Raw genomic sequence first — 24,210 nt, 5'->3', positions numbered from 1 at the left:
AGACTCCTATGGAAGGCTCGATGCACAAAGCCACTAGATGCCCTAGGGCCAAAATGTGAAATCGATAGAAAGAGGCAAACACCCGAAGGATGGAGGTCTAAAACCAGTCAAACAAGGATCAAACACACTCCAGTAATTGAAAAAGATGTGGCAAGATACAAATCCAAGCTCAGAGGGCTCGAAAACAAGCAAACTGGAAAAGTTGACAGGCCTGGCGCGACTGTCAGGCTGCAACTCGCGCTTTTATGGGATTGGCGCGGGTTGTCTTTGAGCAACTTGCGCCAATTGGCACGACTGTAAGGCTAAAAAGCGCGCTAATCAACTTTGCAAAATCAAAAATAAAAACAAGCAATCCAGGGCTTGAGAACAGTATCCAGGCAGACCAGGAAGCAAGAGACAACAAGAAATATAACCCAGAAAGCTATCTAAGCAATCAAACGAGAAACCAAAGAGACAAGACTCCCCAGTGGAGTCGCCAAATTGTTGTGGAGGTAAATCCTCTCTGCGGACAGAGACGATCCCTACTAGCCCAGACCGGGTCTAGCAACAATCACACAATGCTATCACGCAAGTTCCTAATTGCAAATAAAAAGTGGATGGTGAGAACCTACTTGGATTCCAACGCTGATGTTCGTAGAAGAGATGTCGCTCTCGTTCCTTTGCCTCGGTCGGTCATGATCCCCACGATCTTCGTGATTGGACACCTGCACATGCAAAGAATAACACGAATACAAGCATAAAATCTAGTAGATGCAATTATATATCAGTCAGAAAAGATATAACTCAACATCAAACATAAGACAATGAGAGTGGAACCATAATTATAGTCATCTATTATTGATAAATAACAAAGAAGAATACAACCATTATTCTGACGTCAAATCCTCCTTTGGCTGGGTAGTCAGCTACACAAGTCTTGCAAAGCTTGTTGGGATGGGAACAAGCCTCTCTCTCTTTGGGTGACAAGAATCTCCTTACTTGGATTTGGCCTTATGGGTACAAAGAAGGCTCTTGCAGCTTCAAACTCTTGAACTCCTGGTATTATCTATCACTATGCTGAAACTACTGACTAGCTTGCTCAAGGCATAGAGACAAGCTTTTATAGATAGAGAGGAAAGAGATAGGATCAACCACATTATTCATGGGATTGGCTTTATCACTTGGAAACTTCCATGAAAGGTGGCAAACCACTCCCCTTCTATGGAGATTCGAAGCCAAACCATCCTAGCTCAACATAGATTTAGTTGGTGAATGGGTTAAGGAGAACCTTCAGAAGCTTGTTCGTTGAAAACTTTACTCAATTCGGTTGGTGCGAGTGCGACTCTGAGACAGAGCGCCAATAGTGTGCTCTCTTTAGAGGATTTCCCCCATTGGCGCAGGCAGTGAACTGTGGACCCGCGCTAATGCAAAAAGAGTTGTTTTCATGGATATTCTTCAGGAGATTTCTTCAGGGCATATGAAGCTCATACTTAGAGGAATATGATGCAAGTGGTTTCAGGTCATGTCACTTCTCACAGGTCCCAGAATGAGTCCTCCAGTGTGCGGGTGAGGGGTAATAGGGACGGTGACAAATGGTGACAAATTGCTGTGTAACATAGGGTAACATCAAACCACGCTTAACTTGGTAGCTAGACCTACCAAGTGCGGAGAGGGATCTCTCCTTGTCAATCTCAGAAAATATGGGCAATGAAAGCTTGAGATGACTAATGTAATCACTGATTTTAGGATAGGTATGTGTACAGAGGTGTTTGATTGAATTTGATGATGTTTTGTTGGCTCAAATGTGAAAGACAGACTTAGGTCCGGGGAATGAGACTCAATTTTGCAGAGATCTCTATGGGACAAGGTAGGAAAATGATTTGGTACTTCAAATTGAGTGAGATGGAGAGCTTTTAGACAGGTGAGGAGTTGAAAAGGGCATGAAAAACTTAGGGATCCTTTTCAAACAGCTGAAAACATAGATAACTAAACAAACCCTAGGTAGGGCACTGCACTTTCAATGTATTCTACCTTTATCATTGTTTGATTTAGTTAAGATGAAATAAAGAGAGATAATGGCATACATAAAACACATGTAGACTTATAATTACAGAAGAAAACACAATACCAAAACAATATGCCACATGAATCCCATAAAGTGTCGCAAACCACTGGTCTATTCCTTAGCCAAATTGCTGAAATGAGTATACAATGAAGCTCCAAGCTTTCCCAAAAGTCCAACCTTCTGCAAAATTCCAACCCCTACACTATGAAATTCATACAATATATACATTTTCTCATCCTTGTACTAAGGGAATTGAGCTCAACCATTTTCTTCAAAATAGAATCAGTTACATTAAACTTGGGCCGAATTTCTGAAAATAGGTGTTGAAGATGACCTCGTATCTCCTAAAAAATAGCACCTGTTACAAAAATGAAAGAGGTTTTTGTAGATAAGGTCATTTTGGAGAAAAAATTCTCTCAAATTTCAGAAATTCATTTCCAGTTGCGAGAAATCTGTTCCACAAAATCATCTCTAAAACAGAAAATCATTAAAAATTTAAATCTGTGAAAATGAGCTGTAAAGATCTAGTCACATATCCCAATTCGTGACACCTATGAATAAATTGAAAGAAGCTTTTGTTATATGGCTTGTGGTTAACAAAAAATCCTTGGTTTTTGCAAAATTACTTTCCATCTGTTGTAAAATGGCCCCGCACTAAAATGACTAAAACAGTAAAAAATATGAAAAAATTGTTTTGTTTTAATGTAGGCTCCAAATATCACTGTGTATCTCCCACATAGTAGCACCTGTGCATAAAATGAAGGATTTTTTTGTTATTTGGTATGTGATGAACAAAAACCTCTTTCACTTTTGAAAAATTCCTTACTATTATTTTAGAAACTGATTTTTTACTAAACTTGTCATTGTGTGCAGCAACTAACCTCAAAACATGCATAACCAAGAATCACTCATCCATTTCGATCATATCTTCTAATCTGGGAGCTGGTTATGGGAGTGTGATGTACCTTTGGAAATATTTTTCTGAGCTTCTTCTAATGGACACACTTGTGACATGTTTTGTGTTGAACATCATGTGCAAAACATCTAACAAAACCAAACATAGTAAGAGCTCATGTTGATCCCTGATAACAGGTTGCGAAGACTAGAACTAACATTGGCTCCATAGGGGATGATAGCTCCTTGGAGGTGTCAAGAACACCATATACCAAGTGCCTCATCCATCGAGCATGGATTCAAACAACTGCAAACACAAAACAACTCATACCAATCCAAAAACATATACATACTGCAACATGTACATAAACAAATACCAAAAACTGAAATGCTCCCTCGGGCAACTTATTTATGTACAAATCTAACCCACTTTTCTGAAAAATTGATAGGTCAAGTAATGTTGTAATGCCATATCAACCAATCAAGTAACTGTGACAAGGATGTTGCTTGAAATTTCTTCAACTAGGACACAAATGTAAATGCTGACAGCCATACATGCACATAACGAGTATGGTTATGTAAAAGAAAATTTGATCTATCATTCAAACTGAAATAAATTTCCATGTACGTTGTAATAGGATCGAAAAAACTAGACTCTATTTGCTGCCCCAACTCCTCAATACATGCTTCCAGCTGCAAAATGTCAATGCAAACATCCACAGGCAACTCTATTGTTTCTTGTTTTGAAGGAGGGAGAGTTTCCGAGGAATTTTTGGGATTTCGGAATTCATATGATTGGATCTGATCATTTAAATACTGAATCTCCTTCTCAAATTTTTCAACAACTAACTCAAAGAAACTAGTTTTAGCTTTAGGAGGAAACTTCGGAGATCTCAAAAATTGAAGCACGGCAATGAAAAATACTTCATCAATTTCAATATCCACTAAATGATCTCTAACTTCTTTTAAAACTTCACAAAGCATAGGGTTTACCACATACCCTACCATTTTATTTTAGTGCATGAATGGATTAGTGAGCACTGGAATCTTTGGATTGATTTGGAGTTGCGAGGTGAATGTTTCAGCCTTCATATGTGTTTGACTGTTGTCCACCATCAGCAATCAGATCTGCAACTTGAATGATCTTTCCCAGAGAAGATCTGTCACCTCTTCCCCATTTTAATGTACTGGGCAATTTGCAAGTCATATGTTCAATTCATAAACTAGACCGGAGCTTGACTGAAGCAGCGTTTATCTACTTATGCACTCGCAAAGCAATGTGCAGTTCGAAGGCTTCCTGGCATAACTTTAGGCTTCGTTTGTAGTTTATAAAACAAAGAAAACTAACAAACAAACAATCTTGTTCCCTAGTATGGTCACCACTGAAGTTATTTACATATGAAAGAACTGAAATTACATCAAATTTATACATAAAAACATAAGATACTCTGTTTTTCCTCAAAACGGGGTTTTGAGGAAAAATCAATCACTAAGAGAGTGACTATGGATATTATAACTTTATTTGACCTCTTCATGTGCCTACTGACCATCACTGAGCATTTTGAGTGCTTATTAGTGAAAACCATAAACCTAATGAGACCTAAAACCCTAAAAATGACTTTTACAGATTTAAAGACAAAAATTGACTGCAGATGATCTAGATGAATGAAAATGGGCCAGCACATGAGGGAAAATGTATAATAAGACACTACCGTCAAATGATCCATGATCCTAACTGAATGCAGCTGACCGAGTGAGACACCTAACATGCAATGCAACAAGATAATTTGATCACTGATGGAGGGATGAAGATATCGACACTAACAAACTCTGTAGGGAGTTAAATACCTGGGACTATATCTTGAAAGAATTTATATGCATACTGTGGGTATATGCAGGGGTATCCTGCATCATTTTGGTATCAAAGCAAGATTAATGCTCTATGGAGATTGATTGAGGGACTGAATTTTATTCCTAGCATATATATAATTTGCATTGTAATGGATTTGATACAGAGGGAGAATAGAGCACAAGGGTTCATGCATAGAAGAAATCTGAAATGTTACAGGAAATGAAGACTTCAATCGATTTATTCAAGATAGACTGTAGAAAAGGGTTGAGGAAGATAGGATCAAAAAGGATCTTGTAAGTTTTAAAGCTTTAATGGTATGTGTAGGTGAATGCAAGTAGTAGGTAATGAAATTCTAGCAAGTAGTTGTGACAAAGGAGCAAGTGAAGAAATTGCAGAAAAGCTATTGTAAGGAAAGAAATTGAATATGGATGTACTCAACAAGAACACAAATTCAGTTGAAAGAAGAATTGAAATGCAGATAGTGAAAAGTAAAGCAGCAGGTGTATTTCTTAGCTAGTGAAGGATGAAAGAGATAGATCAGCAGGTATGAGTTGTATTTTGATGTTGCTTCATTTGAATTTTTTTATAAGGGAAGAGAGTGATAGCAGCAACACACAGTATCATACTGTGTAAAGAAAGAGAGGAGTTGTGTTAGTGGCAGTGAACCTAAATATTCCAGCTGAAAGTTGGACAGGGAGGACAGTTAAAGTGTTCTCAAGAGAAGGTGAGTTGAGGATACAAGCCTAAAGAGAGCAGAAGAGAATGCTCAAGAGGTTCCAGAGATAGAGAACTAGTGCTTGCCAAAAGACCAAGTCTAGAGGAGGGATTGATGAGGTAAGTGACAGCAGGGAGGACTTGTTGTCGCAAAGGATTAGTGCAGCTCATAGTGAGTGAGAAGCTCATAGAGATAGTGAGGAAATGACTATTGATAGTCATAGTAGGGGTTCAGAGGGAAGCCACAACAGAAGAAAGGAAGATGCCAAGGAAAAAGGCAAAGGAGAGAAGATGAGTCAAGAGATATTTGATAGAGAAATTATAGAACTGAAGGAAATTATGGATGCCATAATAGTGCTGCTAGAAAAATGTGAAGAGGACCAAAGGTATGGTTGGACTATGAAAGGAAAGAAGATAAAGTGGAAGCTATTGCAGAAATAGATAAAGAGGAGAAAGTATATCAAATTAAGAGAAGAACTCAGAGCAGCTGAGTTAGAGATGGAAGATAGCTATTGTAGACACAAGCAAGAGGTTTACCTTGCTAAGGAAGGAATCATTGATGATTTCTTGAATTGTTGGACAAGTTCGAACCAGCAAAGAGATGTGATGATTGAAACATCAAAGAAAAAGGAGCCTAGTATTTGTGAAACTAATGATTTGTGCATGTATGCAAGTGATGAACAACGTTTAGAATATATGTTTATGAAAGTTGCTGAAGAAATGAAATTGTTAGAAGAGATGGATGTGATAGAACAATTCTTCATTAAACATGTGTTCAAGGACACTGTAGATGGAAAAATGTTGAAGACTACTAAGGAGGATGAAGATGATGAATCTAATAAGACTTGGCAAAAAGATGGTAGATAGTCTGAAAACAAAAGGAAATTGAAAATTGCAAAAGGAGAAGTGGAAAAGAGGTATGAAGACGACCTTATGAAAAGAGAAAACAAGAGTGTATATGCTGTACAAACACTTGAGGTAATGGAATTATCTCTTCAATTTTTATGAACCTGTATTAATAGTCAATGGACAAGAAATTATGTTGGAAAGACATAATGGATCATTAATGGAAAGGACTCTTACTAAAGACTGTATTATGGAAGATGATAGAAACAAGGCTTATAAAGAGAATTCAACCCAAGGAGGTATAATTAGTCTATTCAAGGTTATGAAGAAGAAAGGAAAAGAGGACAAACATGAACTCAAAGAGAGGTTGGTAGACATTGATGCATAGCTGGAAATTGAAGATAGTTTTATTTGTACAAATTGAAAAAAGAGTAAAGGTGAATGTAAACAACAAACAAAAAACAGACAGGCAATCTCAAAAGATGAAGATAAGAATGCTTTTGTGAACTATGCATATGCAGTGAGCAACCTAGGGGAACAACGAAAGGTGATATTCATGGTCTTGACAGTAATTTTCACTGTTGTGAAAGGGACTCAATAGTGGAATAGAAAACCTATCGTATATGGTGATTTTGTTTCTTGTATAGAAACAAATAGAACTTTAGGTTCTAAACTCAGAGATTGGCAGATTTTGATTGAAACAAAGGAGGGATGGAAAAGACAACTCAGTGGCTTACAAGTTTGTAACGAAGGAACATGAAGAATGAAAAGGAGTGTGAAAGGAAGGAAATCCAAGGACAAGAGCATAAAACAGAATTCAGAACTTAGACAACATTCAGAACAAAGTGAAGACAAAGAAGATTTTTTCAAGACAAGACAACGTGACAAGTTTGACATGTCATATATACATCAAGAGGATGACAAATCAGAAAACTTATGGAGTAGAATTAATGAGGATGGAAATGGAAAATGTAATATATTTTCTAACTTTGAATTATTAATTTTTGAATGTGGTTTTCAGGATGAAGGACAAACTACTCTTGGAGATATGTTTGTACAAATAAATCTGAGGGAAGGTGTAAATTCTGGAGTTGCAGAAAGTCAGTTTTCCTTATGGAAACAAGACGATGAGAGTAAGCAATGAGGTGACTTAGAAGCTTGGAATAGAGGAAGGAGAGTTGGCACAGCTCTTAAACAAGTTATTGCAGAAGAGGAAGAAGATTTCAAGGGATGTGGAAATACAGTCCATAGACAGGTTTTTTTTCTTAACACAAAGAAGCCTTAAATGTCAAGAGTTTATATTGAGGAGGCAATTGGAGAATTGGGTGAACAATTCAACTAAGTTTGATATGGAAATGGAAGAAATTGAACAAAGTTCAATAATTAAAATATTTGCATCCAGAGAACAATATGTAGTTGGAAGGCTATATGTTCTTGTATTAACCAAATCCCATTCTTATTTTGAGATCGGAAGGACTCTACTTAAGCTATTGGATAGGTGGATGATGAAAAGACAAAAACAGATAGAGAAGCAGAGATTTATGTTGTTTGAAGAGGTGTTTATACAGGGTATTAGTACCAAAATATTATGCAAAGGAGATGCTTATGAATGCAGAGCAAAAAGACATCCACAACACAAAGTTTGGGACCCAAGAGAAACAAAGGAGGCAGTAAATACACCTGCAAATGAAAGGGAGTAGGTAGCCAATTGGGAAATGAAATCTGATGAAGTTTACAACAGAAGAAGTAGAAATACTCATGAATAGGAGTCCACGAAATATTTCAACCTTGGGAGTCTAATGCAGGAGAATTTAGACCCAGTGAGCAATGTAATGGGATGATCACATGTTGTGACTAACAAAGGGTTGGAAGGAAAGAGTTTAGTTAATTTTATTTATTTAAATATGTGGGAATGTTTTATTTTGAGAAAAAAAAGGTATAGTGGCTGATTGATCCTCCCTATGTGGAGATCAGGCCAAACAGTTAGATTTATTTTATTTGAATAGGATATGAGGAAACTGCAAGCTTGATTTAGCGTTTGTTTAGAAAAGAGTGAAGTTGAAGAGACTTTTTAGGGGAGGGTGAGAGATTTCTGGTTCTGAACTAGAATTGTTTCATGAATCCATTTTTTGTATAAATTGTGATTTTATTGTATAATTCGAGGTTGGATAGGTTACACAGGAGAGAGAAAGGTTAGGCAGATAGCTGAGATTTTGTTTGCCTATGGGTAGAGTCGAAATAGAGGCCACTAATGTGAAAAATCAGGCCAAGAGATAGAGTAACCTGATTTGTAATCTTTATACATACACACACACACACACACACACACACACACACACACACACATATATATATATATATACATATATATATGTGCATGTGTGTGTGTGTGTGTGTGTCAAATGATTTGATTCTAATTCGTATAACTATGTTATTCACATGTAGAATGATAATTTAGGTGTGAACAACCATTCTGTGTAAATATGTATGCAGGGCGAGTTCTGTGGAATCCACAGAAGAGAAGGAGAGACAGAGAAGCGTGAGGAACCTTTAAATCCATTAAAGGGTTCAAGAGAGAAAGCTTAGAAGATAGCGCGCATTGGAAAAACCAAGGGACCAGAACTTTTAAAAGAAAACCGCAAGCCACAGCCAACACTGAAAATAGCATAAAAACCCAAGTAAAAGGAAGAGTGAGAAGTGAAGTATTGATGCTCAGCAGTCGTTGGATCATTTAGATCAACGGCCAAGATTAAATCGTGTTGGCATAATCCTTTTGAGAATATCGGAACGAGCCTTTGAAATGAAGCGATCACGATCATGTGATTAAACGTGGACCATCGGATCAAGATTTAGATCGACAGTCCAGATCTAATTGTTAATCGCGTTATCGGCAGTTTCAAGTGGAAGCGGTCAGTTAGCGTTCATGTAATACGCCGACAGCGATAAAGCGATCGGCAATCGAGGCAATTGGAGGTCGGCCTATTTGAGGAGTGGAGCGATTTAAGTGTGGACCCGATATATATATATATATATATATATATATATATATATATATATATATATATATATATATATATCATTTGAGATCGGCCTATGCATTTGTGGGCAGATTTCTTTATAATTCAGTGTAAATGTGGAGATCAAAGTTGGAGGAGTGAGGAGTTATATATGTATGTGCTAAAGACTTGCATAAGGCCGATTGCAATCAGTGATAAAGGTACAACCTCGGGAAGCATGCCAAGACTGTATGAATGGCAGAAAAGGTATGAAATGCAGGGTTTTCCTTTGTAAATGGATTTTAAGGAATTTTAGCACCGATATGTGGTTTTGTGTGGTTTATATATGTTAACCAATGTTTTAAGGGGGAAAGGTTAATATATATGCGGTTTAAGGTTTTATAAGGGATTGAAGAGGGCTTTAAGTCCCAATAGAAGGATTTAGAAGGAAGGCTTTAATAAAGTCTTATATGAAGGCTATGAAGGGTTGAATAGTCCTGATAGAGGGTTTAAAGCAGGGTGATTATGTTCCGATATCAAGGAACTCATAAAGGGGCCTTAACCATTGAAGATAAAGGTTTGACTCCTTAGGGAGTTAAATACCTGGGACTATATCTTGAAAGAATTTATATGCTTACTGTGGGTATATGTAGGAGTATCCTACATCAAACAGTAGCAGCTACTACCTCACCTAAAGTAGCATCCTCCTTACTCCAGTTACTAGCTATAGGAGTTTGCATGGGCTTGCACTTCTCCATGTGGAATCACTTGAGTATCTCATTGGCATACTTGCCTTGAGACACAAACACTTCCCCATCTTTCTGCCACACTTCCATGCCTAGAAAGTAGTGCATAAGACCCATGTCTTTCATCTCGAACTCTCTTGCAAGGTCCTCCTTGCAAGACTTGATCAACTGATCATCACTTGTCAATATCAGATCATCAACATAAAGAACAATGATCAATGGCTTACCTTCTACCATGATGTGATAAAGGTTCGCATCTACTTCACTCTTCGTGAAGCTCAACCCGGTGAAATAGCTGTCAATCCTGGTGTACCAAGCATGAGGTGCTTGCTTCAACCCGTACAAAGCCCTATTGGGTCGGCACACATGCGACTCATGATCGAAGGTCTCAAAACCTTCCCACTGCTCAATGTACACCTCTTCCTCAATCTTCCCATTGAGGAACACAGTCTGCACATCCATTTAATGGATCTTCCAACCCATATGAGCTGATAGTGCCAACATCGATCTGATAGAAGAGTACCTTGCTACAGGAGCAAAAGTCTCATCGTAGTCGATCCCCTCGACCTGTGAGAAACCACGAGCAACAAACCTTGCCTTATGTTTCTCAACACTACCATCAGCTACTTGCTTTACCTTATAAACCCATCGGGAACTCACCACTGACTTGTCCTCCGGTCTTGGGACAACATCCTAAACACAGTTCCGAACAATGGATCATACTCCTCCACCATAACATCAACCCAAACTGGTTGCTGCACTACTTCTTTGAATGAAGAAGGTTCAGTCTCTACACACTCCCCAACTAGGAAAATGTAACCAATGTACCACTTGGGTGACCTCCTCTCTCTGTGCTGAGAAGATGGTTGTCCCACATTCTCTCTCACATCCAACATCAATCTGTCAACTTCCCTTGAGCATTTCCGCCCATCTCTGGAAGACTCTGCATGAGTGGATGTCTTCACTCCCAGATCCTCTACATGCGGCTGCTCCGCATCAGTGTAAGGCTCCTCCTCCTTAGGAACTAAAAGTTCCTCCTCTGCATCCAACTTGAGCTCCCTCTCAAGTGATACTCGCATGGCTTTCTACTCGTCGAACTTCAGATATCTGCGTACCACTATCCTATGACTGGTAGGCAAGAACACCCGATAGTTGTGGGGTGTATCAGTGTACCCCACAAGTATCCCCAACTCAGTTGTTGGATCTAGCTTCTTCTGGGTATCTTTGGTCACATGGAAATAAACCGATGATCCAAAGATCTTGAAGTGACTCACATCTGGTCTCTTCCCGGAAAATGCCTCCGTAGGTGTCTTCATTCCCAATATACAATGTGGGTTTCTGTTCTGCAAGTATACTGTTGTATTGCATGCCTCAGCCCACAAATGAAGTTGTAGGCTTTGGTCATGCAGCATCGCTCGAGTTTCTCCCACAATCAATCTGTTCTTCCTTTCGGCCACCCCATTCTGCTGTGGGTTATGGGGTGCCGTCAACTCCCATTTAATTCATTCTACTACACAGAAGTCCTTAAACTATTGGGAGACATACTCTCCACCATTGTCGCTTCACAAGGCCCATATTTTCTTTCCATATTCTTTCTCTGCCAAGGCTTTGAACTCACAAAACCTTGAGAAGGTTTGATCCTTCTTCTACATAAAATAGATCCAACATCTACGAGAAAAATCATCAATATAAATAACATAGTACCTTTGTTTAGTGGTGGAGGTTGTAGAGAATGGTCCACACACATCTGTATGAACTCACTCCAGGATTGCTCCAGCGTTATTGTCTCAATCCTCAAAGGAAGATTTTTGCATACTTACCCAAGGTACAACCTTTGCATGTATCCATCTGCTCCAGTTTTCCCTTGGGAAGTCTGGTAGAAATCTGTTGCATGATCTTCAAGGCCCCATGGTGCAAGTGGCCCAATCTTCTATGCCATAGCTCACCAACATCTTGGCTCTACACCAACTCTGCTTTGGAACTCAATGCAGCACAGTCGTCTACCTCCAGCTTGTAGAGATTCTTTACTCGAATCCCAATCCTCTTGGTCTATCTAGTGCCGATATGCCTCAGGAATGCCTTTCCTTTACTAAAGACTACATCATAGCCTTTGTCTTCCAGCATAGCGACGGACACAAGATTCTTCTTCAGACTAGGCACATACTTTACATCAGTCAAGGTGAGAGGAGCTCCATGCTCCCTCTGAAACACAACCGTACCTTCACCTAAAATACGGTACTTTCCATCATTTCCCATCTCGATCCGCATCTGGAGATCCTTCTCCTCCAAGGTACTGAAAATATTCTTGTCGTCGGTCATGTGGAATGAAGCTCCACTATCTAGGCACCAAACACATCCCACCATCGATGAAACCATGCATGCGATGAGGGTGAAATCCAATTCAAACTGTGAGGTCAGTGCCTCACCATCTAATCCCTTCGAGGACCCCTTCTTGGATTTCTTCTGTGGACAATTCGTAGCATAATAGCCCACCTCATTACAATGAAAGCATCTCACTTTCGATTTGTCAATATTCTTCCCACCATGGGAAGAAATGGATTTGGAATAGGACACCTTCCCTTTCCCTTTCCTCACCTTATTTGCTAAGGCTATATTTTCTTCATCATCTTGCTTTGATGAAGATCCATCTTTGGTGCTTCTTCTTATCTGCTCCTTTATCAGATCCGACCAAAGTCGTTCCCAATCTGGTAGTTTCTCTCTTCCATTTACCAAGTCTTGGTAGCTATGCCAGCTCTTAGGAAGACCGAGGAGAATAAGACTCACCATGTCATCATCGGTTGGCATGACCCTACAATTCCAAGCTCATCCCTGTAGGTGGTGAGCTTATTCAGATATGTAGAGATCGTGTCACCATTTTCACACTTGATTTTCCGAATCTTGTCTTTCAACGCCAGCTTCCTCTAATCGCTGTTGTTCTAATATAGATCCTTCAATCTTTTCCACATTGAAAAAAGTGTCTCCTTCCCATGGAGACTCAAGACTATGTGGTCTTGAACTCCCTCTAGAAGGATTCTCCTCGCTCTAGCCACACATTTCCTCCATTCTACCAATTCTTGGGTATTAACAGCTGCTGGCTTGGGGACTTCTTGATCAATGAAGTCCTTCAAACCATTTTCCTCTAATACCACTTCCATGCGATCCTTCCAGGCTATGTAATTTGAGCTGCCATCAAGGGCATACTCGAATCTCAAACCATTGAATGCCATTGGTGAAATTTGAGATGTGATAAGAATTCAATTTCTATAATCAGGAACTTCAAACTTCGAACTTCTCCTTTCTTTGTATACTTTTCATCGTTTTGATCACCTTAGCTCTGATACCATGTATAATTTCCCACTGTCGATCAACAGATTATGCAATATACTAAAGTAGAATACTTGATCTACTTCTACAAACAAACTTGCGAAAGCTTAATCGATTTTGAGCAAGATCAAATAGAACACATATAACAGAGAATGAGAAATCAATCACACATGAACACAGAAGAATACTCTGGGGAAAGCCTCAGCTAAAAACCTCGATCTCTGTATTATCATACAAGTGGAAATATGCCCGAATTATACAAAGCTTTAGCACACAAGCTATCCAACTCTCAGTACAATCCCTCAATGTTTCTCATAGACTGAATAGACACAACATATGCCTTCCTCCAGTCCTCCAAGCCTCCTATTTCCTTGCGCAGTTTCTCTTCGGTCCTCTGGCTGCCACTTGTGTGAATTAACCTCTCACACAACTCACCAAGCTCAGAAGTAACTGCGCAATCTCCAAGGAATGAATTCCTTCTGCATGCAAGAGATATCCTCAATGGAATATTCCTGCAACTGATAATACACTGTCCCATCATCTGATCTCAACTAGGTCTCTGACTGGCTGACATGCATGAGTTATTTATGAGAGAATATTCAGTTATCTGAAGTGCAGCAGTTACATGCATACATGCATTAACTAACTGAACTCATAATCAATTCCACAAAATGTTGGAACTAATCTAACTAGACTTAACTCAGTTAATTGAGCTAACTAATTACAACTCAAAGTACAACTCATCCTGATCTCCTTAATCAAGGGATAACTTCCTTAATCAAATGGGAAACTATTGCATGTCTTCACATAGACTTCATGTTTGATTTTCTCCAACTAATTAACTCTAGATGAATTAATTAATTATTTTTCAAATCGCTGCTAAGATCAAATTCAAATTTTCATTCTCAATTTTAGTTCAGGGACTAACTAAAATTGTAATGTATCCCAAAATGCTATTTATAGCAGTGCTATTTTTATCACTTCTATTTTTAGCATTTCTTTTTGCTATTTTCAACAACTATCCTCAACTGAACAAGGTGACAATAAAAATCGATATCCTCTACCAAGGATAGATGACTTATTCAACCAAATTAGGGGGGAGTTTTTTTTTTTAAAATAGTTCTAAGATCAGGATATCATTAGTTAAGAATCAAGGAAGAGGATATCCCAAAAGAAATATTTAAGATAAGGTTTGATCATTTTGAGTTTGTAGTAATACCTTTTGGACTAAAAAAATCTTTGAGCGTTTTCAAGATCCTAATGAATGGGATATTCCAAGAGAGAATTTTGTGCAAGTATTTATTGACGGCAACTTGATCTGCTCAAAGACCCTAGAGGAGCATAATGAACACTTATGACTAGTTTTATAGTGCATTAAAGAGAACCAATTATAAGGGAAGTTGTCTAAGTTATCATTTTATTAATCCAAGATCCATTATCTCTTACACATTATCTCTAGGGGAAGGTATTGCATTGGATCTGCGAATATCAAGGCCATCATGGAGTGGCCAAAACCAACCAATGTTCACAAAATATGTAGTTTTATGGGCATGGCCAAATATTATCATAGATTTGTTGAGGGGTTTTCAAAGATAGAAAGTGGATAGAAATCCGCATTACTGAACTTGAAAGCAAGAATAAGAAGTTTGTTTGGACAGAAAAATGTGAAGAAGTGTTCAAGAAACTAAAAAATTTGTTGACAATTGTAGCAATTCTGAAAATACGGATATGGAGCAAGAATTTATGGTTGCACTAATGCCTCCGAGGAAGGCCTTGGGTGTGTGATAATGCAAGATATAAGGGTAATAATGTATGCATAAATAAAACTTAGACCCACGAGAAGAACTATGTAAAGCATGATCTAGATATGGTGGTTATCATATATGCACTAAAGATTTGGAGACACCATTTGCTAGGAGGAGAAATAAGGAAACATGTGTGGGTGAGGGAAAATAGCCTTATTAATAAGAAATTAAGAAAATAATTTCATGTGAGCTTTGGTGAGGAGATAACACATGGATAGATGAATAATAAAAATATCAGAATAGAGAAACTAATTATTTTGCAAGAGGTGACAAGTGTCACTATTGAAACATTCTATAAAAGGAGCAAGTTATGGGTCAGATGTATTTTTTGAGACCCTATTGTTGGATGAATATCCTAATGGAATTTTGTGCTTAGAGTGACTATTGAGATATATAGTGAGTTCAGTGGAAGTATAGGTCCTATGAGAGGGAAACCCTTGAGCTTGAGGGATCTCCTCCACTTGCTAGTGTTTTCGTCTTCTGTAAAACCCTATCGCAACTTGGGGGTATGCAGGAAGAGAAGTACCTAAGGATAGGTCGGGAGGTCAATCGATGAGTCAACAAAATTTAGTTGGGACATAGAAATTCCAAAAGTGCACGAGGGCTACATCAAGAGAGTGTGAGGAATCATATATAGATATATAATTACCTAAATATATTTCTCACCTAAAAATATGAAAGAGTTACATAAATTATGGTGAACAATAATTCTAAGTAAATATGTTTAATTTCTTGAATGTATAAAAATGTCCAAACCATCCAAATAACTCAAATTATATTGGGTAGTAACTGTACGTAAATATGTTTGATTACATGAATATATAGAAATGTCCAAACTATCCAAATAACTAATAAATTATGATAGATAACAACTTTAATAAATTATGATAGATAGCAACTTTTAGATTAATACATATAACACTAGTCTTACATAATAAAAAAATTCCAAATGTAATATATACATTATAATTTATATTTCCCATCCACAAGCTTATCTACCTCCGTTATACGTACATCATCATAAGTAATTTCAACCCCATGTTAATCTTTTTAACTTACTCATCATGATGATGCTCGCTTGAAATTAGAATTTTCTTTTTCGTCTAGGAATATTACTATGTATTTAATTATATAACTTTTAATGTAACATTTATTAGGAAAATCTTAATAATATTTTATGAATTTGAAATATTGATATACATAATTAGATTTATCAATGGAAACATTATGAACAAGTATAATATGTAGTGTTGCTTCTAATACTTGTTTCTTATGCGAAAGGTAAAAAGTTTTATGCAAAATTATGAACAGATTTAGGTTATAAATAGGAAAAAATAATATTATTATTTTTTTAATTTATTGGTCTCATAAAAATATTGGATGCCTCCAGTAAACATTAAAATTGTTTATATTTTGTTGATTATTTGTAGTTTAAGGGTTGTCTTGGTTGCCAATTCAGCTAGTTGATACATACAATAATGTTTAATAAGATTAAATTTGGTTGATGGAATTTTTAAAAAGGTAAAAGAATTGTTTGATTTGCTTTAAAATTTTATTTATATATTTGATTTTTTTTTAATAAATCCAATCATAAATCATTCTGATTTTTTTATGAGCTTAAAGGTTTAGAAGTTGGTATTGTAACAAATATTTTTAAATTATGATTTAATATCGGTATATATGGAAAATAATAAATAAATAAACAATGTTTAGTTGAATTATTCGATGTTTTGGCCCTTTTAGAGGTACATTTCTTGATCAATTTTGTTTATATGGGAGGGAATTGTAATCAAAATAACATAAAATATATTTTCTTATTCCATTGGAAATATCAACAAGTGAATTTGATCAACCAACTTAATATGTGATTGAATACTTAATAATGCAATTAATCTTTATTATATTAAAAATATTTTTTGAAAAATATCATAAAAGAGATTGTGTTCATTTGTAATAACAACTTTCTATATGATTATATAGCTCATATAATTCCATTTATTTTGATGGTAAAAATATTTTAGAATTTTTTTTTTTTTTAAATTAGATTTTGATATATAGTAATAATTAATTATGGAATTTTAACTTTAAATATTATTTTAAAGAATTAATTTTTATGAAACTATTTTTTGATATTAATATAAAAAATAATTTATTGTAAAATTAAAACATAATTGTATATAAAATTTAAAAAGAAAATATAATAATTTTTAATTACTTAATTAATTAGAAAAAAATGTATTTACATAGTTATATCTTTTTTGAAATAAATACATATAAGTTTAACCAAATGCTTAAGTTTAAGGAAAAAAGTAAAATGAAAAAGTTGACTTGAGTACCTTAGAAATTAAAATAAAATAAAATTGATAATTGAAATGATAACTTTTGATGATGATGGTGGTGGTACCAAATTTGGTCTATCGGACCTAAAGAAACAAATTATTTATTTTAATTTAAGATTTTATTCCTATGCTCAAAAAGCTTGGAGAGAAGCCTCCCCAGCTCACTATAATTTTAACATTGTAAAAGGCTAGGAAGGTCAGTGTTGTAACAAAGATTGTGAAACTGAGATCTAATGTGGTTGTATGCGGGGCACTCTAAGAGGAAGTGGTTTTCATCCTCGATGTTCCTATTCTCACATATATGGCAGATCCTTTCCATCCATGGTGTTTTAGGAACTGCCCAATGACTTGTTTCACTATGGAGCTCATGAGAATTCGTTCTAATCTTTGCTATATTTATTTTCTTCTTTGAGCTAGTTAAAATAGAGAGAAACTTTTGATCTTCTAGGCTAGGGTTGATGACCTTCTTATAATAACTTAATTTTCTTTTAGCTGCTAAATCTTTCTCACACCACATTTTTTCTTTGAACTTAGAAGTAACAATATCTTTAATGTTATTAATTTTTTGCAATGCATCATTCTCGTTGATCTCCCAATAGTTTAACCAAGTCCTTGTGTCTTTATGCCACCCCTGATTGAGCCTTTGGTGGTTTTGGCTGGAATTTAAAGCTAGCTTAGGAAGTCTATGATCGTCTATGTTATTGAGTTTGTGCTTGTACAACAGAAACCTAATCATAGCTAGGCTCTCAATAGGGGAAAGACCTGCTTCTATAAGGAGAATAGGATAGGGTGTATATATACCCAACAATTGAAGTGAGCCTTAGAAATTAAAATATTTTGACAACCTTATAAAGGTATTTAGTCGTGTCTCATTTTCAAAAGATTTGCCTTGGTATATAATACAAATAAATTATATACATAATACCTAGAAATCAAAATTCTTTGACAACCTTATAAAAATATTTCACTTCAAAAGTGTGTTGGTGTATTATACAAATAAAATAAAATAAATTACACCACCATGCATAATATTATTAAAATATATATATACTAAAGAAATATATGTAGGCATCATTTGGTTTTTTGTGTTGCTTGATAAGGCAGAAGTTGAGTGATAAAGAATTTTATCTTGCTTCCACATGATGCTTGGGATGAAACATATGTAAAATTAAAATATTATTTGGGAATTCAAGCATTTTAATGGGCATATAAGTCAAGTAATTTTGTGTAAATTTAATATTTTTTCAAATTTCTCCTTCACAAAGATCAAAAGTTAATTCCAAATCAATACATGATAGATCAAAGTTAAAATGGATTTACATTAATTCTTAGTATGTGAGTCTATGCATAGGCAAGAGTCATTTAAAAAATAATATAACTTTCCATCATCAAGTATAATAAGGCACAAAATGGAATGAGACCCATGTAAGTTTAAGGAATTAAATTTTAATTAGGCAAGAAATGCAGTGGGATCCAAAATTTTGGCCTGCACCCAATTTCAGAGCCTCCCTTGAGAGTTTCATTTGATGATTACACACACTCGAGTTCACTCCGTAAGTTCATGTGAGTCTTCGCATTCACCTTACTTGTTCATTTCATCCAAGTTTTGCATGTTGATGTCAATGTCATGCTTGCAACCATGTTATGGTCATGCTCAAGGTCTTCTCTTTGTGTGTACATGTTGTGTTCACTATGAAAAAATATATCACACTCACACAGGGAGTCACATTCACTGTCTTGCAAGCATCGTCACGGTCAACCAACAATCAATCACAAGTGTCGCACTTGTTGCTTGCAGAGTCAGTCAGTCATGTTGAACATGTGTGTTTGGATGGTTTAAGTCGTCTCGTCGTCAAGTAATGTAAGTGTGCGTTCACACATTTAGTCATTTTGTTGGAGTTCCTACGACCAAACTCCCCTCTGACAGACAAAACATCACCACGCCATTGACTCGATTGACTGTCACGCAAAATAGCGCAGAAGCACCAAGAAAGTCATTTTCAAGTTGTGTTTCCCGCAAGAAAATCAATCAACCTTCATGCTGGTCAACAGGAGAGTTTGACCCGGTAGCCACCCCGGGACTCACTCCCCTAAACAATTGTGCAGAGGCTGCAAACCTTGCTCGCTTCGCTGACTGGGAAATGGCACAAATAGGCTAGATAGACACCCAGTTCCCGTCCCTGTCTCCCTCTGAAAATTACGCAATTTTTCTAGCCAGGTCTCCCGACAGTCGAATGGTTGCTCACCAAGAAAATTGTATAGTTTTCATGAGAAAGCCCTCAGTTGCCCAACAGTCTGCTCAGCTCAAAAACGACACAGAGGTGATCAATAGGCTAGCCTCCCAGCATTAACGTAGTTTTCATGAGCAAGCCCTCTGCTGCCCAACAGTCTGCTTAGCTTAGAAACTGCGTAGAGGTGATTAGCAAGCCAACCTCCCAGCATCAGCATAGTTTTTCCTTCCAGCAACTCCGGGCAGCCGACTGACAATACCCTTATGAATTGTGCGGTTTTTGATGCCAAGCTCCAGCAACTGATTGTCACTTCCCCTCCAAGAATTGCAGTTTTTGTTGCCAGTGTCTCGATAGCGAGCTACTAGTTCCCTCCAGGAATTGTGCAGTTTTAGTTGCCAAGCTCCCACTGCCCGCTCATTCTGGGAACTGTGCAAATTTTTCCTGCCCAACCTTCCTGTAGCCCGGAATGTTTCTCCCAAAAACTACACAGTTGTGTCCTCCAACTAAGCCAGACCCCACGGATAGTCACTGTCGATCCAGATTGCCCATATTCATCACCCTGTGACTCCTGCGTAGTTTTCATCAGAAGTGCCTGAAGCCTCCATCCCTCCTCGCAACCTTGTTACCTCTCCCAGTCACTTGCATCCAAAATGATCATGTATCATGGTAGACTAGGAGGTTTTTGGATTTGATGTCTTCTCATCATGAATGACTATATGTACAGGTACACAAACAAACATCGCACAGTGACAAATGCGATGAACGAAGGGAGCACATGTAGAAGGACAGGTTCACCAATGGATGAACAAACGATGCATGTGAAGAGATATGCTCGCGAACAGATGATCATGCAAAGATGTGTTCGCAGATGGATGGATGAGCAAACATGCAAGATGTGATCACAGACAGACGGATGGAAAACATGCATCTTTCGTGAACAGATGAACCTATCAATCCTTACAACATACAAGAAAGGAGCAATGTGCAAACGAAACATCAAGCGAACCAACGACAATCGAAGACTCTGCACACTTTACCTTGCAGAGGTGAAGCTATGACACACCATGAGGACATACATCACCCAACAGCACTCTAGCTCGACATGCACACCAACATCAATATGAATGTACCAACATTGTCATGTCGAGTCATGTCATCCACATCTCTACTATGGGCCATACTGTCAATCAATGTAATGTAACATGGAAGTCCAAGAGACCCACTTGTTGTACAAAGAGTCATGTAAAGTCGAAAAGTCATGGAAATCAAACAATCATGAGGGTAGTCGAATAGCCACAAGGGTCAGCTTCACCCTTGGCTATAAATACCCCCTCATTTATACATGGAAAGGACTTTTCATCTCATCTCCTCCCACATAGCCTTGAGAGTTTGTAATCTTCTCTTTGAGGAGTAAGTAGTGGCTCCAATGCCCCGCCCACAGGGTTAGTGATGTATGGTGTACGATGTGTCTTGGAACTTTCGCTTAATTCAGAAGCCTGCTAACATGCTAGAATGTTTTCACACATGTATTGTAACCATTGTAAGACTAATCATGAACACTTGTAATGCATGTTGCTTTAAACTTTGTTTAACACTTGAACTCATTCACTTGTTGTAATACATATCTATTAATGAAAATGTGTTGTATATGTTTTTAATGTTGTCCTGCACGTGGTGGCCACCTCCCCCGACATTAGATAGACCTTTCACATAAAACTTTCTATAACAATTGTTGCACTCGCGCGGACTCATCCACTAAGTGTTGTATGTGTTATCCTTCCTTGTGTGTTGTGACTGCCGCATCCATGTGGACTGTTCTTCTGGAAGTTGTGCATGTCATGTTGTATTGTGTGTTCCTAACAGAGTTGGGGCTTCCTCCCAACTAACTTGGGACTCACTCCCACCCTCTCCCTTTATAGCGAAAGAACCATTGACACAAGTGGCACTAGCAATCACCAGGCACGCGAACCTCACTTCTCTAAGACAAAGTAGACCACTTTCCTATGCCAAGAAGAAAGAGTTGAGGCAAATCCTTAAGATAATGGAAACCAGGCCATCATACCGGATGGGACTCCCACACCAAACAGTTTGAGGTCTACTTGTGACTTCATACCAGGGTGATCCCTGAATGTTGGCAGGTCCAACACCATCAACATTTCTGGTGCTAGAAGGAGGGCAACCAGTTGTATATGGCTGGACATCCTCTCACACTCATTCATCAACCATCTAGTCAAGGTAGTAACTCGTAATGCCTCTCACCTACACACGACTTTGCAATTGGTTACTCCTCACCTCCCAGGAATGAACACGAGATTTCATATCATCACCTTCGCTCCATCTGTCCCATCACCTACCAATTCAAGAAAGCATTCAGACTAATCCTAAACATACAACATCTTCCATACACATCAAGGAAGAGAAAATCCACTCCTACAGGAATTGTTGTATCATCGGTGGAAGAAGCAATCCTTGCCACACTTGAAGGTCTGATAGAAGCTATTGAAGATGGAGAGGAACCTACAGTCTTCCTGCAAGGTGAACAATAAACTCTTTTGATCTTGGGATCAGACTCCAGTACATGAGGCGGAGGGGAAGGCAGCAAAGGAGGCAGAGGCGGAGACGAACCAACAAACTTAGAGTCGTAACCATCAAACTCTGAAAGAGAGGAGGATGAAGAAGAAGAATAAGAGATGGCTGACCCAAATTTGGAATGGATGACTCAGGGACCATGGGCTCTCCCAAGTGTCTAGTACAAGATGCCGAAGTGAGTAGAGAGAATGAACATCAAGTTAAACCCTGACAGCACGGTGAAGGTAGAAGATCACTTGGACAACTTCTACCTACACTTGTAGACCCTTGAGGTACGGTATAACCACGTAACCTGTAGGTTGTTTCCATGTACCTTGGACAGTCACGCAACTGCATGATATCACACCCTTCCACTGAACTCCATACAGAATTGGGGTGCATTCAAACACATGTTCCTTGAAAATTTTGCTGATGACAAGACCCTAGTCATGCTACTCAAAGAATTGGGAAGCCTGAAGATGGAGGAAAATAAAAGGTAAAAGATTTCAATTAGAGGTTTACACACATATTGAACAAATTTACAGCGGATGCCAAAGCTCATGACTCCATCACTGTTGATTACTACACGTCTGCACTGCCGACCAACATTGCGCAGTTCGTAAAACGAGTTGTGAAACCAACACTTTTGTAAAACTGCGAAGAGGCTATTGTTGTAGAGAAAGACCTGCGCGTGATTGGAGTCATCAAGGATGATGAACTAAAAAAGGACTCCAAAGACGTGAGTAGGAAGTCCCAAGCGATGGCGAGCAAGGGTAGAGACAAGGAAGCAACTAACATTGAAACCCTCACTCGCCTCGTCAATAACTTGACAACATAAGTGTCTGAGATTAAGCAACGGAAAATAGACACATCTGCAAGCAGCCATCCACCCAGACAGAGACAAGGAAGCAACTCATCAGGCAGCAACTGGTTCGCTCGAAAAATTGCATAGAGATCTATGTTCCAAGTTGAATAGTGCGCAGATCCTAAGTTATGTTCATTCCAGGAAGAACATCACCATGAGAACTCTTATTCGTATTGGAAATAAGCTGCAAACTTTGTATGCAGTCATACTTTCAATGTGGAAAACAGTATGCAGGAGCATCCGGAAGACACTGATAATGAAAAAGAGGGTGCACGTAATGAAGCATCAAGTTTTGGGCATGTGGTGAATGTGTATCCATGCTCACAAGTAATGATGAAGATGAACACCAAGAAGCAACCCCAAAATAAAAATGACCATTACAATATCAGGAGTAAAGGGGCTCCCGTTACACTTGGGGAAGCACAAGAAAAGATGGAACTATTGATGAGGAAGGTTGACCACCGACTACCCCAAAGCAGAAAACACAAAACAAGTTTGGGAAGGCAACAACAAACAAGAGTACCTCCATAAGTAGTATACTGCAGAACACTCCGTTAAACAACACGAACATCAGTCCCACCCTGGACACCTCGGTGAGCCTGCCACCTCTGGACTACAGCATTGTAGATGACATGAAGAAAACTTGGGTGAACATCAGTTTGTTTGAGTTAGCTAAGATCTAGAGTCAGTGAGACATCCTGTTGCACACATTGGGATAGACAACAACAGACAACGCAACCTCTACCAACAAGGGAGAAAGAACACCTCTTGGATCACTTTCTACTATGCTCAATGCACTCTAAATGGAAGAAGAAAACTCAGGTTTCCCTCCATTCCTGCTATCATTTGAAAATTTTAACCACGAAGTTCACAACTGCTTGGTTGATTTTGGTGCGGATGCCAATGCCATGCCACTCTCCGTTGCGAAAAAGATCAATGCAAAATGGAGTGAGACATTCGTGTGAATCATCCAACTTGATCAAACA

This window comes from Pinus tabuliformis, chromosome 3_2 (assembly GCF_031772625.1).
Source record: "Pinus tabuliformis cultivar Carrire ecotype Pingquan chromosome 3_2, CPIR1, whole genome shotgun sequence".
NCBI lineage: Eukaryota > Viridiplantae > Streptophyta > Pinopsida > Pinales > Pinaceae > Pinus > Pinus tabuliformis.
The sequence above is the reverse complement of the archived record's forward strand: the minus strand, read 5'-3'. Positions refer to the sequence as shown.